The 18,551-nt window shown below is 40.3% G+C and overlaps 1 long non-coding RNA gene across 1 annotated transcript; it reads right to left on the reverse strand.

Annotated features, from left to right (window-relative positions):
- Positions 1-17,501: 17,501 nt before the first annotated feature.
- On the reverse strand, positions 17,502-18,551 carry LOC123413026. The gene is made up of 3 exons (XR_006613662.1): positions 18,515-18,551; positions 18,366-18,431; positions 17,502-17,524 (listed from the first exon to the last, which is right to left on the reverse strand). It is a non-coding gene; the product is annotated as an uncharacterized LOC123413026 (long non-coding RNA).

Raw genomic sequence — 18,551 nt, forward strand, 5'->3', positions numbered from 1 at the left:
CAACCTGCCAATTGTCCCCTTCATAGGAGTGAATCACCATCGCAGCACAATCGTGTTTGGCTTCGGTATTGTCTCGGATGAGACCGAGGCATCTTTTGTGTGGTTGCTTGAAGTATTTTTGGAGTCAACGAAGCAGAAACATCCTAGATCAGTAATCACCGATGGTGACCATGCGATGGCGAAGGCAATAGCGGCGGTTTTGCCAAACACAGATCATCGGTTGTGCAGTTGGCACATCGAGCAAAACATGATACGAAACCTACGGAAGCAAAAGCTCAAGGACTTTAGGAAATTTGTTTATCACATATGGGATGTCGATGAGTTTGAGAAACGTTGGGTTGAGTTTATGGTGGATTATGATATCTCTGGAAAAGATGCTTGGATTATGAGGATGTACGAGCTGAGGAAGAAGTGGTCTAGGGCCTATACGAAAGGTAGATATTTCCTTGGCATGCAGAGCAATCAGCATAGCAAAAGCCTAAACTCTAGGCTTCATAAGAATCTAGATAGGAGAATGTCACTTGTTGATTTGCTAGAGCACTCGGATCACTGTTTATCGCGTATCCGCAAGAATGAGGCTGAGTTGGATGCTACAGCTTCGGACACAGTACCATTTACTGAATTAGCAGCTGAACCGCTTGAGAAAAGTGCTGCTCTCATTTATACTCCAGTGATGTTCAAGAAGGTAAAACAACAAATCGAGCAGTTGTCAAAATGGGAAGTAGCAGAAGTGACTAAGAATGACGATGTTGTTCTGTATACAGTCGCTCGCAAAGAGAGTAGGCATGTGACGTATGATGTGAGGTTTGACATGGCAGGCCCGTTGCTTCAGAGTGTGAATTGGCGTTGTCTGAAGATGTACTCGGAGGAGATCCCGTGTGCACACACTTTTTCTGTTCTAAAATACCTTGGCTTAGTCAACATTCCTAAGTGTTGTGTCTCAACAAGATGGACGATGGTCGGCAAGTCCGCATTTGACTCAGAGAGGAATGGTAATGTGCACGATTGGTCTGAGCGGATGGATCGATACCATGAACTCCGCAACATTTGTAGTATGTATTTATTCAAAGCTTCAAACAGCCCAGAGATGTCACAGAAGGTGGTGGCTTTTCTCAAGGGTATTATAGCTGAAGGCGAGGAAGACAGTGGGAAAAATGAGGCGGCATCACTGGGCCCTCTTCCAGCATATTTTTCAGGGTCAAACCAAGCATGTCTAGGAAATGTCCGGAATCCAAAAAAAATTAAATCAAAAGGAGCTCCATCCAAGACATCCAACAAGAGGTGGAAGCCCTTTAACGAGATTTGGAAAGAAAAAAATGTTTAGCACAAGTGATGCATCTCCTGGAACTTTTTTTTGGTTGCATTGTGTGACAGAACATTTAGTAGGCTTAATCAAATTAACCACCTACAAGATGAACTAGTGAGTTGACCTCAAATCCAACAATATATTTTCCCATCCTTCCTTTTAGGCGACTTAAGGGCTGTTCGGCAACCCACCGGCTCCCTAGAATTCAAGGATCCGCGGAGTGTCTATTGATCCGCTCCACAGTTTTGAACTGCAGCTCCACCTGCTCCTGGAGCGGAGTGGTGGAGTGGAGGGACTCCGGACGCGCCTTTAATAACAAAGTCAAACTATTAAAACTGCTGTCAGGGCACTTACGTCTGTAAAGGTAGCATGCAGGTCGAAAGGTGCAATGTCCAGCTCAAGACTTCCATTCCAGAGTTTGTCAGGATATAAACCAATTACTCATAAGCAATATCATATTAGGGAAAAGGAAGATAGATAGGGCGATAAGGGAAACTAAAAAAACATGAACTTCAAGAAAAATAGTTTCACACTTCAAACCATAATAAAATAATTTACCAGGTTAACTCAATTGAACTACAGTTAACCAATTCTCTTCGAAACTCTTATTCACACACAAAGCATACAAATTTATCCATTGACTAATAAGAAAACTTGCACAGAGCAGGCCAAAGAAATATACAAAAGCAGCCCTATAGGATTCTAAAGATGATAATATCAGATGCCAGACAAAGATTACCAGACAACCACACCAGTGATTACAGATTACATATATAGAAGAATGAGCAGAAATGAAATCAACAACTACCTGATCAGCAACAACTTCAACAAGCTCCAGTTCATGGGTACGCCATTTTCTAGCACTGTCTGGAGGCAGCATCAAAACCATTACTGCGAAGCTTTTTGCAGATAGCTCAGCATCAACTCTGTTCATCCTTCATTAATGACGTTGACTATCATCCTTATTGTGTATATAATGCTAATTGATATCTTTTTGGTCCAATGATCAGGAAACACAAGCATGTTCCCTTATAGCATATTACGGAGTAATTAAAGAATTCACCGATGACCAAAGAAAAGCCATAGCAGATGTGGACCTAGATGGCTTACTGAGGATCCTTCCTGTCACAATTCGAAGGAACATGTGCAGATCGATAGCAGAGCTATACGACCCCACTTGTGACGCCTTCATCATTGATGGGGAACCACTAACCATGACCAGTCGGGACGTGGAGCAGATATTAGGTATTCCTGCACGGGGAATCATATGGCTTGAACCTGGAGGAAAAGATGTCACCCTGATATACAGAGAGTTAGAAGCACATGGAGAGCACATAATAACTTTTGCACAGCTGCAGAAAACCTTAAAAGCACATATAACGACCAACGAACATGGGATACAGTTTCTCCGACCCTTCATTTTGTATTCAATTGGGGTCCTACTCTGCCCAACAACTCAAAGATACGTTAGCTCAGCTTATCTGTCGAAAGTGGCGACAATAGAAAGTATTAAGGCCACAGACTTTGCAAAGCTCTCGCGTGATCATCTAATGAAGTGCATTATCAAGTTTAATGCAGCGCGAAAAGATCCACAAAGAACAGCACTCCAGGGTACAGTTAACCTTGAGGGGAACCTTCCGTTGCTCCAGGTTAACCCTAATAGTCATCATATAGATGTACGATTGTATCACAATATGGTACAATGACTAACATCCACATTTTGTAGTTTTGGTTCTGGGAGAAGCGTCGTTTAGATAGATTAGACAGAATAATTGATTACAACAAACGAGATACACCACTCGTCCAATACTGGGACGAGCAGAAAGCGCGCAAAGTCTGTGCTATTTTTGATAAGCATGGCCTTGAGGCCGGAGAGGTACGTAAATTACGTAACGTTCAACATTTGTATTTATTCTGCCATTTTTTATTATAAAAATAAAAACCAATTGTATCAATTTATTTTAGACTGTACATGACCTGAAGGAGCCTTGGGAGGTACCAAGGTCACCGACACCTGAGATGTTTGATGAATTGCCACCAACAGATTCGAAGGTAATTTGTTATTCTTAAGCTTTGTATTTCTTTGTGACCCAATGAGTTACTAATTTTCTTATTTACTGGTCTATAGCTGGTGCTGGCGCTTCATGACACCGTTTTAAGAATGAGAAAATAATTGATGGAACAACACCTTCAGACCCGTGTACAAATGTTGCGCAAATTCAGAAGCTAGAGAAGGAGAATTCATATATGAGGAACTTGCTATACACAAATCTGAACGCCAATGTAAGTACCCTACCATTGTAACACACATTTAGTCACTCTTTTCTTCATATGTATAAAATACTGACAAGCATGCACCTATGCAGGACTATTGGAGCCGACCAGAATATGATTACAATGCCGGTGACAAATCTGTTCCCTCGCCCCTTCGTGGGCGTGACTTGGCTTCATACTTTGATGTAATTTACTAACTATGTTAATTATGTTAGTTAATTTTCACATTTTACAAGCTCCTTCCTCCGACTTGCAGGGTGCTCAGGATGACACCACTAGTGAGCACAAAGAGTTTGACAAAGAAGATGCCCTAAAATCAAACGTATGTATGTACATTAATGATGTGACTAGCTATTTTTTTAACAAACTCCTCCCTCTAACACGCAGGCAACAGGAAGTTCTACAGTGACAGGACATAAGAAGAGAGAAAGGAAATCCACTTATGCAAAAAACAAGGATTTTATTTATTTTGTTGAACCCAAGAGAACTAAAAGAGGTAAGATACATCCTAAAGATGTGAGTACTACCAGAATGGGAACGGATGATGCTCCGGATGAGAAGATAGTTGAAGAGGTCATTGACTATGTCAATGCATCCCCGTCTTCGAAAGTGTTGGTACAAATTGACGAAATTCATCTCTATCGAGCTGATCTTAGATGCTTGACAGCTCCATGCTTTAAAAGTTGTAAAGATGGATGGCTAAAATGCAAGGTATGCGGTAACTTCTTAAATAATAAACAAATTGTTCTTTTCTTTTTGGAATCCTTACTACTTTGCGATTCAGATTTTGGATGCAGCCATAACATGGGTACGTCACATGCGCCCCAAACCAGATATTCCGGCCGACGGGAAGATCTACCTAGAGAGAGCATCAGTTAGCGGTGTGCTAGTTAGAGACGGAAGCGTTGCAAGTTATACCCGTGATCTACAGAACAAAACATGTGCTAGCAATCTTGGCAAAATGTACCTTTCCCATGATATGGTACGTCGCACTACCCTATGTCATTTTCTAAATGGAACAAAACTAATTATGTGTAAATTGCAGGTTGCTCTTCCTGTGAATGTTAAGGATACACACTGGTACATGTCGGTTGTCAATGCCAAAAAAAGGGTAGTGCAAGTTCTGGATTCAAAGCTATCAAGAACAAATCAGTTTAAGAAAGCCCATCCGGAACTAGAAAATATGGTACATTTTCTCAATGCTTACATACATACCAAGAGATAATTTTCATATTATGTCTTATATTTCTTAACTTATCATAGCTCAAAGGCATGCAACTCCATATGGAAGCAGCATTTCGGAATGGTTGCGAAAAACTTGATACTTGGAAGGATTTTGACATCAACACTTGGACAGTTAAAATTATCAAAAATATACCACAACAGCAAGACAGGTACAGTACACAAGCATTTGAAACCACACAATTAATTTTGGTACCAAAAAATAGTTATAACAATCCATATGAATGGAGCATGTCATGTGGGCTTTTTTCGGTAAAGAACATGGAAAACTTTACAGGCAATGATCTAGATGGAGCCTACACAGCAGTACGATGTCCACACTTATTTTAATCATACCATTCCCAATTTTACAGATGTGAAACTAACTCAACCTATTATGCAGGATGACATCCCCAGGTTCAGGAAACAACTCAGCGCCCTCCTAGTGGAGTCTACATTCAACTCAAAAGGACCGTGAAACAATGAAGAGTAGAAGATAGTCAAAGTCATTAATGAAGGATGAACAGAGTTGAAAGTTGTCACGAGTTGCTAGTTTTTCTACAATAAAATTTGGATTAATATTTTTAAAAACTTTATGCTCGTATTTTTTATGGTGTCATTGAACTTTAGAAAGTTTTACAATGAATTTTGTGTTTGTTATGTGAATCGGTTGAAACGAATACATGTGTAATTGCATGGACGCATATAGATAGTGTTTATGCTTGTGTTTCTTACAATTCTCGTTATACGATGAAAATATATGCTTCTAGGGGAAATTTTCAGTTGCCACTTTCAACCATCAACTTTCGGATTGCAGCTGACTTTGGAGATGGCCTAAATTTAACTTTGAACTATTGCAAGCTTCTTACTTAATTTTGCAAGCTATTGTTGACCACATATTATTACGGGTTCTGTATGCCAAACAATTTTCTCTGTTTAATGCAAAATTTAATATATAACCATCTTTGTGTGCGTGAGTGGGTAAAGACTTCGGCGAGTTACGAATAACCTGAACATCCATACATGTACCAAATTGGCTCAAGCATAGAACACAAGAGAGTAAAATAAGACCTGTCATAGAAGGTATCTTTCCTTGTGACTAGAAAAGACGAGGTCAAAAAGTCTTGCGTGGAAGCAACCAGTATTTCCCCATTCTTAGGGGTAGATAGATTATTCTGAACCAGCAAAAATAAATATTTGTTACCAAACTAGTTTTGTGTATCAAAAAGCATAACAAAAATATTAAACTGTAGCAGAGAAGAGTTAGCAAGTACTACCCCCATAAGCATAAATGCTTCAGTACGAGCTTCCTCTGTCTGTGGGACGTGCAAATTCATCTCATCTCCATCAAAATCAGCATTATAAGGGTTACAAACAGACTCATTAAATCTTAATGTTCTCCAGGGCATTATCCTTGCCTGTATTTAAATACAAAAGTAATCAAAAGTTAGACAAATTATTTAGTTCAGCAAGTAATGGTATGGTATGGAGCAATTTGTACCCTGTGTGACATAATTGACATTCTATGCAAGCTTGGTTGTCTGCTGAAGAGGACAATATCTCCATCTTCTAAATGCCTTTCGACTATACAACCATAATTCAAATCCCGTGCGGCGATCCTTCTATCAGCATACTTCAAGTGCCTAAATGTAGTCCAGGGCAAAATATGAAAACTGCTTGTTGAAAAGAATCAGAAAAAACAAATATATTTTTTTGCGAGAAAAAAAAATACAACTTGCAGCTTTGTTCCATCAGGTTGTATTATAAAATTTGCCCCTGGATGTTTATTTGGTCCATTTCGTATACATTGACGCAGCTTCTCTATGTTATAATATGAAAGTCGTTCTGGATAAGTCAAGACTCGAGCCATCAAAACAGAAATTTGCTCGAGTATCTCAACAGAAATGCCACTTTGATTAATCGAATATAAGTACTACCAGATTGAAAATGATCACAATGCAAATTGTGCAGCATAAATACAACATCAAATTACTTCTGAGTTTATATAATCTAATTAAGACTGTGTAGAATAACTTATCAATTGAATATCATAACTACAGAACCCTTAGAATCGTGATATTGATAATGCACAAGCCACCAGTCAATACAGGAAGAACAATAGGAAGTCATAAGTCGAACTTATTACTTCAAAATATTCAATTTGTTACCACAATTTATCTATTTTTGACTCATACCTTGTTAAATCATTATATCCTGAACTGCACTTCATGAAATTGCTCATAAGAGAATGTTCAAAAAAACAAATGACGAGCTCTGAGTTATCTTACAAAGCAATTCACGGGTGATTCACCTTTATTAAGGGTCTCTTTAATGATTTGATTTGCAGCAACAATATTCTTCAATATGCAAGTAATACTATCTTCATTGCTGCAAGAAGCAAAGACATTACTGGCATTTCAGTGGCACATGGCTATGCTGAAACACTATTATGGAGAACAAACCTCACTACTCAGTACTCAATTAACAGAGCCTAGCAAAATGAGAATTAACCCATGCTCCGAATTCGCCAATCTAACTACTTTGGTACTCCCCAGGAACCAAAAAGAATGGATCCACGGCAAGAACATTCTCGCTGATTGTGGGGAGGTGGAGAGGGGGAGCCGGTCGGTACCTGTGGAGAGGACCCCCGGGAGGCGGCGAAGGTGGGGCATGTCGGTGGGGATGGACTACAGCAGCCATGCCTTGCACAACTCCGCGGCGCCCGCGGACGACGCCGCTCCCCACAGCGCATCGACGAGGAGGAGGAGCGGGAGCAGGCTCTCTCTGTGCGGCGGAGGGAGGGCAACGCTTCCGGCGGTAGCCGGAACCCTAGTGAGCGCACGAGTCCGCAGCGCCCGCGGTCGGCGCTGCTCCCCGCAGCACGGCGACGAGGAGGAGGAGCGGGAGAAGGAGTGGGAGGTGCTGGCGGCGACGAGGCGAAGGGGAGGGAGGGCGACGCACGCCGGCGGTGGCTGGAACCCTAGTGAGCGCACGAATCCGTGGCGCCCGCGGTCGACGCCGGTCCCCGCAGCGCCGAGACGATGAGGAGGAGCCGGAGCAGGAGTGGGAGGTGCCGGCGGCGACGAGGCGAAGGGGAGGGAGGGCGACGCACGCCGGCGGCGGCCGGAACCGTACTGACCTTGGTGGGGAACGAACTGGGAGGGCCGGATGGGGTGAGATGCGATGGGCTAGTTCGACTGGCCGTTGCGGGCGGGCTGTTTTTTTTTCCTTCCCACACGACTGTGATTTTTTCTTCCCAAAATACCCTTAGCACGTTTATACTGGAGGACTCCACTAGCGCGGTGCATGGTCTACTGTCCACGATTCGGATCCTCGAGCTGGGCAGTACAACTCAATCGTTACCGTTCTTTAATTACGCATTGACGGCTCATATTTCACCCAGGGTACCATAAAAGAGCTCTTAATCCATGCATCATACTAAACTTCTTTGGCTGAATTTGTTTTCTCCATGTGAGTACGTGACAGTATTATGTGCTGTCAATTTCTAGGCTGTTTTATGTTCTGGCGAGGCTTTGTAGATTGTCTAGCTATTTTCAACAATGTGCGATACACTGGTAGCACAACTAATAATTAATATACTGTACCATTATTTGTTATACCTTAGACAGATTAATCATTCGTAAATTACTTTGTGCTCTACAGCTGAAGGTTCTGACTTCACATGAATTGGTAGAATTGATTTACGAGGATGGGTGCTCGTACATCATTTTTTTTACACCTGAGGCCAGTTTATAAATAGGGCTACCTTTCCTGTTTTATCACTCATGTTTAATCTATCTCTAAATATTGTATGAATTTGTACCCACATTTGAATGGAATAACACAAATTAGAAGTTATAAGTAAAATAAAAGAATGATTTGATTACATATGTTCTCTAGTAATAGGATTTTTGAAAAAAAAACAAAGCCGCATTTAACATTTCGTACCGTGCCCCCAAAACCCTGGAGACGGCCCTGACTTGGGCCAACCTCTCGCCAGACCTTCTCGACGACACTTCACTCGCGTCCATGTTGTTTGCACGCCACAAACCCCACGCCATCGTGCTGGTCCAACCTCTTGCCAGACCTGCTCGTCAACATTTCACTCGCCTCCATGTTGTTTGCACGCCATGGCGCGACATGTTGCTCACACTCACGACCACGACGAGGGCGTACCTCTCCTCACCCTTTGCATCACGCGCTCTGGCAACTGCCATTGATTTAGGGATATTTGAGGACGCAGTCCTGCCTGGCCCATCGTTCAAGTGCCATAGCGACATGAACTGGGTGAATAGCACGGATGGCACAACCGCATGGCTAGCTCTTCGCTGATAGTACGAGCCTATTCAGTGTTCTTACCGGAGCCGTCATCCCCTGTCCCAGTTCTTGGAGCAGGATGACCGTTGGTTCAAGCGGCGGATGAAAAATCCCCACAGTATCATCTATGGGGACGACACCGTTTTTCTTTATAACGACAGCCCAAAAAGCCTGTTTTCTTGGCAGCCAGCCTACGTGTCGGTGATACTTCTTGGACGTTTTTTTAAACAGAGCTAAAACACTTTGCGAGCAGTAGCATCCATTGTGCCGTTGCACACCATGACGACAAGATTCTAGTGTGCATGGATGCGTACCTCGGGTGTATCGTGACACTGGATTGCATGGGTACACAGAAGCAGTTGCATGAGTGGTACATGGAAGCAGTTGGCAGCGGGCGATTGCATCTCATGGTGAAAGTCAAGAAAGAACATTACTTCTATGAAAACGATCTATTCATTGAGTTTGAGAAATTATTACAGTTATACAATCAGGATGTACTCGATAAATCTATCATCATTTCTTATTGTCTGTAAGTGATTTCTTTCTTTAATTTTAAGTCTAGCTCAACTCGTTCATTGCCTGTAATTATCCTTACTATATTCTTTTCTACGCTATTATGCAGAATGAAGATTCTCGAATGCAAAAGAGAGTGAATCTATGCCACTGGGTTTATTGATTCATATACCCTTTATTGAAAATTGATAGAAGTGTTTCCCAGAGACTTAGAGAGTAACTTTCTAAGGTTCTTAAAGGAACAAAATACCAAAACAAAAATATTATGTCCTTACAACTTGAAGTGAGTGTTACTGTCTTGTACAACAAATTTTATTTTGCTTACTCGATGTTAAGTGTAGTTGATGAGTTATGCATGCCTATTTATATAATTAAACATCTGCAGATTCCACTGGTTCCTACTAAACATTAGAGTTGATGCTGAAATTATTGAAGTCGAAGACTCACTAAATAAAAATCCTGAAGATTACATGAGCGTAATTAAAATGCTCGATAGGTAATTTCAATCATTATCGCACTAGCTATATCGGCCTCTTTTGTTCATTTCCTGATATATCAAGTAATTAATAACTTCTTTATTCATATTCTTTCCCGGGCAAGGTTTGGAAACAATTTATTAATGAGGTTAGGGGTGAATGAGAACCGAAGATGCGCTGGAAAGTGATCAAGGTAATTAATTAAGTACTACTAGCTAGGTCCGCGCATCTCTATAATTCCAGTTTCAATATCATTATCTTGCTTGATTATTATCTTATTAAATTCTATTCTCGTAAAGTGCGTGAGGGAGGAATAGGGTACTAATTTATGCGCATACTACATTTGCGAGAACATTCGCATTGCGATCAAAAGTTGGCGCTTTAATGAACATTCGCATTGCGATCAAAAGCCGGCGCTTTAATGAACAACAACGTCAGGCTTTTCATATTATCATCATAAAAAAATATGAATAGTATTCGCAATGCGCCAGCTTTTCATATTTTCATCATAAAAATCATTGCTATTCATACTTTTTATGATGATCCAATATATATACAACTAATATATTTATATTGATCTCCTTTGTTTAAAGATTGATGAACTGCGGAAGAAGTTCCTACCAGAGAATCACATACGAGCAATTCAAGAGAAAATTGCGGGATTTTTTCTTAATGAGGTCAGACCTAGAGGCGGAGAATACCATCACATGTAATGATCTCCAAATTGTATAGGAGAAATTGCATATATACCAAATTGTATATAAATGTATGTATGGTCATACGAGATATTATATTATGCATCAACGTGTATAGTATGTAGTAGCTTAAAATATGTTTAAAATGAAAAAATTGAATGGAAAACACAAAATCAAAAGGAAAAATAAAATATAAACCCTAACCCTAAAACGCGAAACGTCAACAAAAGCAAGGCAAGTTTCAACAATATGACGAAGCTTACATTCTTAAATCAGCCTCGGACCCTTTAATTAAAGAAGTAGAAAATGCTCGAAAGGGTTTGTTCAAGTCCGAGAGAGAGAACGAGGAGCTTACACGCACCTTCAAGAATCTTGAACACGAAGGACGAACACGAGGCACATGCGTTGTTCCGTGGGTTCATGGATTTTTGGAGTGGAACAACACTTATAAAAGCCGTCATAGAAAAAAAGCAGGATGTAGACTGGATTCAGAGGATAGAAATAAAGAACGAGGAGTTGCACCGCATGTTAAAGCGGTAGCAGGAGTAACTGGTGAACTGGACACAAGAAAAAGTAGTATCACGCGAGGTAATACCATTCATCATCCAGGGTGCAAAATAAGTTATTCTTCATCCAGGTAATTTTATGATTGTTTCATTTTATATTTTATATATAAATAGTTACATTCATATTGATTCACGGCGTAAAATTTAACATAAGAAACAAAATTATAGGTCACGACACCAGAAAAAATGCTTTTTATGTACATCTTGTACTATGATTTTATGTTCGTAACTTTATGTAGCATAAAATATTTTTACGGTGATCATATATTTTGTTACAATATGTTTCTATGTGTAAATTAAGATAAAATTCATGGAACATAAAAATACGGTGCGTTGATATCAAAATAGAGGAGAGGGGGGGGTGTGTGAAGAATAACTATTCCTCATCAGGGTGACGAATAGTGCGACCCTATATCTGTGTGTGTATGTATGTATGATCGTACGAGAAATTATATTATATATGCATCGACGTGTACATTATGCAGTAGCGTAAAAAAATTGAAATGAAAAACACCAAATAAAAAGGAAAAATAAATTATAGAATCTAAACCCTAAAATCCTATACTCCAATAAAAAAATACTAGTCCCGGTTGGTGTCACCAACTAGGACTAAATGTCCTTCAGCCTCCACCGTATGCTCGCGGCCACATGGAGGGACTTTACTCCCGTGTTGTGGCTAACCGGGATTAAAGGGTGAAGGCCTTTAGTTTCCACCTTTTAGTTCCGGTTGGTGATCCGGGATTAAAGGCCATTGCCAACCAAGACTAAAGTCACGTTCTTCACTAATGAGTAAATCAAATGACAAGTTTTCATGTGAACATTTCATGTGTGTGAATTGAATTTGGTCACTCTGTAACGTTGTACTCACTACATTTCCAAATATAAGTCTTTTTAGAATTTTAAATATGAACTACATACAGAATAAAATGAGTGAATTATATTTAGGAAGGAAGGGAGTATTAGTCATACGTGTTTGAGAGAATAATCACAAGCCCCGTGGATTGAACTGAAATTTGTGTTTGGTAGTTGCTGACGCGTCGTGGTATATGACGCGATCCGTTTAGTCTGTCAAAACGGTGTGAGCGTGCATGGGTCATGACGTCCTGCAATACGCAAGCACTGACGCACATTACATTTGGTCTACTGTGTATACGAACAATAAAATAGTCTGTCGTCTGGCTGAGCATTCCATGAGCAAGGGAGCACGTCCACTCTTGCGAATATTCGGTCTAGGCAAAGAGCTCCAGTACAACAAGGACACTTCAGAAATGCTACAATAGTTAAGCCTGCAAAATTAATTACCTGAGTTTGAGAGATAAGAGGTAGACTCGTGGATATAAACTATTGACAAATATTTTGATTGATCAAGAAAATATTCATATAACATGAAAATATATTTCATGGTTGATCTAATGGTATTCATTTGGTATTATGAGTGTTAATATTTTATGTGAACTTTGTCAAAATTAAGAAAATATGACTCAATTAAACCTAATATGTGAAGTAAAACGAAACGAACAGAGTACTACCTACCGCCTCCATCCCATAATGGTCCTGTTTGGATGCATGAGTTAGAGTTAGAGTTGGTTAGATTGGACCAATCTAACCCTAAATAGAGAGGGTTAGAGTTGGTTAGATGCATCTAACCCACCTAAAAAAACTAACCCACCCAAGAGGTGCTTATTTGGGTTAGAGTTGGGTTGGGCCCACCAAAAATTACTTTTCTCTCTACCTCCACCACACCAAATCCTTGATAAAGGAGCCAAATGATTGGAAAAGATGCATTTGTTGACAATCTAACCCTTCCACCCAAACACTTCTTTGGTTAGAGTTAGTTTAGGATTAGTTCAAGATTAAAATCTAACTCTAACCTTTAACCGAGTTAGAGTATCCAAACAGGGCCAATATAAGAGAGCTTTTGACACTAGGGACAAAGGAAGTAATTGCAAAGAAGCAACACAATAATTTTTTCAATGATTTATGACATTGTTGAGACGATTTCATCATTTACAAAATCGGATATACAAAATGGATTGGAACGCTATTGCCTAGTCTGAATGTGTGTGCCGGATTGATACGAACGTAGCATGGTCTGGGTTCAACGAAAAGGAAGTGTCGGCAAAAAAAAGTGGGCCCGTGGCTAAAAGTCAAATGAGGAGGTATCATATCCAGATCAGCATGCAACGTAAGTCAATAGTACATGCATGGTATAACTTAGTCAAAGGTCAAAGTTAACTAAGTGCATACGATTGTGTGCTTTACTGGCACACAACTAAAAAAATGAACTATGTGAAATATCGAGAATCATCTCACATGGTTTTTTCATTTAGAACATGTTCGATGTAAGTTGCTTCTTTTGCAGAAGAACAACATATATACTTCAAATATCACTACACACATCTTTACTCGATCAAACTAAACACCCATTACATATGTCCCTCAAAATCATATTGGATATCTTGTTGCATAATTACATAAAATATGGACCCTAAAGTGTGGATACAGACCTCTTCATCCTCCTCATCGAGCAACACTTGCTGAAATACTAGAAGTCGACGATCAACATTTTGGGTGTTTTCTCGAGGTTGGTGGCCTTTGCGATCAAACAATGTCAGTCATGAAGGACCTCATCTGTGTGTCACTACAAGGAATATGTTAATACACGATGCTATTTTTTCGTCGCTACATCGTCACGGTTTTAAATTTACGACGATCTCACGATGAAAAACCAAGCGTCGAAAATGGAGCGCCAGAAATGAACAACAGCGACGTTTTGATTAAAATCGTCGTAACTTTTATGACGATTCCTGGACTGTCGTAACCTTTACGACGATCCTAATTCGTCGTTGACAATCAAACCTAGTCCTACGTGGCAGTCCTACGTGGCAAAATTACGATGAAATCAAAACGTCATGGTTGAAATCAGCCCAACCCATTTCAATTGATCACATCGGCTGGTTTTATTTTTTGGGCCTTTTCTTGTTGGGCTTCTTTTTGGGCCTTAGCCTATTTACAGCCACTTATAATATATTTTTCGAATTTTTATGTATCATTATAATTTGGGCCCTGGCCTTTTAGTGCCCAAATACATTTGATCCAGTTTCAGTTTTGGCCTTTTTTCATTTTTGAATTTAGCAACTTTTGTTTCAGAACTTGGTTTCATTTCTATTTGTTCCAGCAACAATGTGAAACAAAGAGGGAATTCAAACAAGCCACGACACGACAGTAGGTACATTTGACAAACTTAATCAACATAAAAATGAAGCAACATAGGGCAGCCCAAGCACGTCCTACATGGGACTAGAGCTACCATTTCTACCAGCAACAACTGCCGCTTAAAAGTCTTTCTACCATTTCTACCAACAACAACAACCATCCATCATCAATGAATTACACTACCGTTCCAAGACTTCAGACCCCCAAACCCCCTCCCCTGTTGTTGCTCTTCTAATCCATGTGCGCGAAGTGTACCCGACCTTGAGCTTTTCAGCATTGGTAAAGTAGGAAGCCTTCTCCTGCAATTCATAATTCATTCAAATATTAGTGTGGTGCAAGGATGAAACATTAGTGTGGTGCAAGGCAACGGATCTCAGGATAAGAATTAACAGAATAGGAATAGTTGAACTCATGCAAAATGGCAAGGCGGATATCGAAACTAATATTCGAGCAACAGTTTGAATCGATGAACATAGACTGTACAAATCCTAACAAGTCTACAAACAGAACCCTAAACACCACCACAAGCATGTGTGCCACGCATGCAGTACCGTCTAGCTCTTGTATGATCCACCTCTCTCTCCCCTTGGTTCTGCTGCTAGCCTGAAGTGCTGCTACTTTGGTACATGATGGAAAGTGCAGAACCAAAACAATTTTTTTTGTAGGTAGAACCAAGACAGTTGCTACACGAAAATTCTTATCTCACTACAAGTTGATTAATTTAACATGGTGCTTCCGGACAGAGAAGTTCTTTGATTAAAATATTGAGGTATGGGGCTGGATACACACGGACACAATTGTTTCATAAGTGTTTTTAGTAGACAGTAGCCATCAGCTTTAACTATGCAAAGATCTTATGTGCATGTAACTTAGGAAGACTGTCACAAAGAGCTTATACAAATAAATTGCAAAGTTAAAAAACCGATTTTTATTGACAACTCTATAAAAATATACAAAACACGCTTAATATCTTACACATGTTTATAAGTATATTGTGAGGACATAGCGCCCGCAATAGTGTACGCAATCTGCAATCCGCTATACCGACCCAAATCCATAGCGAGCCCGCTATCCGCTATTTAAAATTGTAATCGCAACACGAGTTAGAACGAGAACAAAGAGAGAAGGGCGGGAGCGAATGGAACCGAAATGCTTACGACAGAAACCTGCCTGATGTTGGAGTCCTTCCTAAAACTTTGTACGTCACGGCTTCATCATTCGTCTTGAACACGGACCAAACCTCCTCCTCACTGAAAAATGCAAAAATAACATTGTCAACTTTCTGAATTCTACAAAAACTGAAAAATGCAAGTATATCACAAAATCATGATTAATATGGCTACAACATAAAGACTGAGGAATTACATACATTGGCAGTACATCAGCACTGGCTACAGCTTCAGAGATAACAAATAAGTTGAGCACCAAAGATATCATAACAACTGGCTTCATTTCCTTGAAGTAGAAATGCTACAAGACCAACTTCCAAGAAAACTATTCCTGAATTGTGAATCAGTGCAAGCACATTAATTATGTGAAAATGTTATATGAAGCATAGTTTGCCACACCTGCCATTTAAGCACTAGAATAACTAGCATACAAGAGTAAGACAAAATGACAATAGATTACACCAGAACCCATGAGGAACATTACTAACCATGGCATAGGTAAAAATTCACATGCATAAGAGGAGTGATTGCTCTTTCAGCCATCCCTTGGATCAGTAGCATTACTGAAAACATATACATGAGATCTGAATCTAATTACCAGGCCAAATAATATGTTAAACAATCTGAATTCAATATCAAGTCAATTTTAATGCACTCAAAACAAATACCAGACCAAATAATTTATTCAAAACAATCTGAATCCAAGCACAAACGAAATTCACATTGACAGACGAGGAAGAGTGGATGCATGGGACACATGGACAGAAAATGATAAAGATTTATTTCTTTGTAGATTGAGGACACGACCACAAAAATACATTCGCTAACACGACATAACTTCAAGTTCTAGAGTACCAAGAAACACAACCTATCTAGTGCACATGTACCCAAAAATAAGTAAACAGATAACCACTGGCATCAAACGAATTTTGACAGCAAACAAATGAACCGCCGACCAATCTACTAACCCTGTAGTGGGTAAGATCACAGATTGCAGGGGAGGAACCCAGGCACAAAGATGATGACAGGGAGTATCACATAAGCGCAGTGCAGGAGGCCCCACGCAAAGCCGAGGAGGCAGCACCCGTCGCGGCAGACAGAAGCCGGTGGCCAGCTCCATCGCGCCGGTGTCCAGCTCCATTGAGCTGGCACTCCTGTATATTGATTACATCAGCAGGTGATTAACATTTAATAGTAGCAGCAAACGCGTGGACTTTGATCGATTACTACTGCACGATAAAACCTCTAAGACATGCAGATGAACAAATTCACACAAGTAATCATATAAAAATGGAAAAATAAAATATAGGACCTCTGCATCTGCACATACGGCGCTAGATCCATCTTGTTTTTACACAAGTATCTACTACTAAATCATCCCCAAGCACCCCAAGATTTTAAAAGTTTGAAACTTTAAAACATCTTTTTATACTGACAACTATGGGACTCCAACTAGTACAATGGTTCACGAGTGTTCTCCTGGAATAATACTAGTCTTCAAGATACATTAAATCCAAAACACGTGAATTGTATGGTATTATTCCCTCTTATATAAATTTGTCATGAATACTGCACATAGTTGGACATCTACAATACAATATATTGTTGATTAGATTTTTTTGCATTAATCTACCGCGAAGCAACCCGACGAGGCCGCCACGATTCAGCACGCCGCGGCGCCGAAGGGCAGCAGCGGCGCGGATGATCCAGCAAGCCCTCGCCGCGAGCTGGAGCTTCTCCCATGTATTGCCCAGGTTGATGATGTAGATGCCTAGGAACCACAAACAAGGAACAGACGCCTCAATTTTCTCTGAAGAAGATAATGCAAGAAGTGTAGGAAGTCTAAAAGATAGCCAACAATGGAGTTGACCATTCAAGCAACATGTTTCAAAACAGATTTCTGGATATCTAGAGACCAAGTGAATGGAAATCTATGATAACTAAGCAAAAAAAAAACTTCTTGTTTCTAAATATTGTTATGAACCTTGCAGGACTTCTTTGCCCAGTTTTAGGGGATGCAGAAGGTCTAATTTTGTGGCATCATCACACGAGGTAAATGCAGAACTATACTTTCTATTCCCGTACCTTTTGTTACAACCATGTATATGCTCCAACCAACCCTGTTCATACATGTTGAGTTCCGTGGATCGGCTTCTGTGAGGCACACAGAGTTTGGGGGCATGCATGTGACAATGGATCTATTCTATTGCTACGACTGAAGAAACATTTTAAAATTGAATAAAAATATATTTGAGAGGCATATGTTTTGTTTTTGCTGTTTCAAACTACAGAGAACCTTGCAGATTTGCTGGACTCTGTTTACTCTTGGAAGTCCCCTCGTTATGCATTCTTAATCACTGTTGAACATTGATGATAGGCCTATATAGAGCCTTACATGTTCAGTTTGGGCAACATGCCTTCTGATGTTGTTACCTGAAATAACAATTGTAACAGTGGCCATCTGATGCTGTTTTAGAATGCCCCAACTATCACTGATGAAGTTTCTGCATCATGGTGGAAATGAAAGGAAATCACACATACTATTACAGAGCCTGACAGGCTGACACTCTAATTCGACCTTGGAGGGAGCTGCATATCATCAGGTGGTTTACCTTCCCTTTGGTGCTGGCGACATGGATGACCTTCATCCGCGCGATGGGCTCCTCCAGCTCGAGGATCTGAAGAACGAAATCCATCCGGATCAGACAAGCAAATCCGCGTGATGCACACGAGGAGGAGGAGGAGGGCGGAGGGGAGGGACCTGGAGGTAGCGGTGCATGAGGTCCCACTGGTTGCCG

Source organism: Hordeum vulgare, chromosome 7H (assembly GCF_904849725.1).
Source record: "Hordeum vulgare subsp. vulgare chromosome 7H, MorexV3_pseudomolecules_assembly, whole genome shotgun sequence".
Classification (NCBI taxonomy): Eukaryota; Viridiplantae; Streptophyta; class Magnoliopsida; order Poales; family Poaceae; genus Hordeum; species Hordeum vulgare.